The following is a 1,329-nucleotide window of genomic DNA, read 5'->3' on the forward strand; positions in this document are numbered from 1 at the left end:
ACTATGGACATTGGATGTCATTGATAACGAGATCACATCATTAGGAGAATGATGTGATGGACAAGACCCAATCCTAAACATAGCACAAGATCGTATAGTTCGTTTGCTAGAGTTTTCCAATGTCAAGTATCTTTTCCTTAGACCATGAGATCGTGTAACTCCCGGATACCGTGGGAGTGCTTTGGGTGTACCAAACGTCACAACGTAACTGGATGACTATAAAGGTATACTACGGGTATCTCGAAAGTGTCTGTTGGGTTGACACGGATCAAGACTGGGATTTGTCACTCCGTATGACGGAGAGGTATCACTGGGCCCACTCGGTAATGCATCATCATAATGAGCTCAAAGTGACCAAGTGTCTGGTCACAGGATCATGCATTACGGTACGAGTAAAGTGACTTGCCGGTAACGAGATTGAACGAGGTATTGGGATACCGACGATCGGATCTCGGGCAAGTAACATACCGATTGACGAAGGGAATTGTATACGGGGTTGCTTGAATCCTCGACATCGTGGTTCATCCGATGAGATCATCGAGGAGCATGTGGGAGCCAACATGGGTATCCAGATCCCGCTGTTGGTTATTGGCCGGAGAGTCGTCTCGGTCATGTCTACATGTCTCCTGAACCCGTAGGGTCTACACACTTAAGGCTCGGTGACGCTAGGGTTGTAGGGATATGTATATGCAGTAATCCGAATGTTGTTCGGAGTCCCGGATGAGATCCCGGACGTCAAGAGTTCCGGAATGGTCCGGAGGTAAATAATTATATATAGGAAGTGCTATTTCGGGCATCGGGACAAGTTTCGGGGTCACCGGCATTGTACCGGGTCCACCGGAAGGGTCCCGGGGGTCCACCGGGTGGGGCCACCTGTCCCGGGGGGCCACATGGGCTGTAGGGGGTGCGCCTTGGCCTACATGGGCCAAGGGCACCAGCCCCAAGAGGCCCATGCGCCTAGGGTTTCAAGGAGGAAGAGTCCTAGGAGGGGAAGGCACCTCCTAGGTGCCTTGGGGAGGAGGGATTCCTCTCCTTGGCCGCACCCCCCTAGGAGATTGGATCTCCTAGGGCCGGCGCCCCCCCCTTGGCCCTCCTATATATAGTGGGGAGATGGAGGACTTCTTACTTTGATCTTTGGTGCCTCCCTCTCCCTCTCCAACACATCCTCCTCCTCCATAGTGCTTGGCGAAGCCCTGCCGGAGTACTGCAGCTCCACCACCACCACGCCGTCGTGCTGCTGCTGGTGCCATCTCCCTCAACCTCTCATTCCCCCTTGCTGGATCAAAAAGGAGGAGACGTGGCTGTTCCGTACGTGTGTTGAACGCGGAG

This window comes from Triticum urartu, chromosome 6 (assembly GCF_003073215.2).
Source record: "Triticum urartu cultivar G1812 chromosome 6, Tu2.1, whole genome shotgun sequence".
NCBI classification, from domain to species: Eukaryota; Viridiplantae; Streptophyta; class Magnoliopsida; order Poales; family Poaceae; genus Triticum; species Triticum urartu.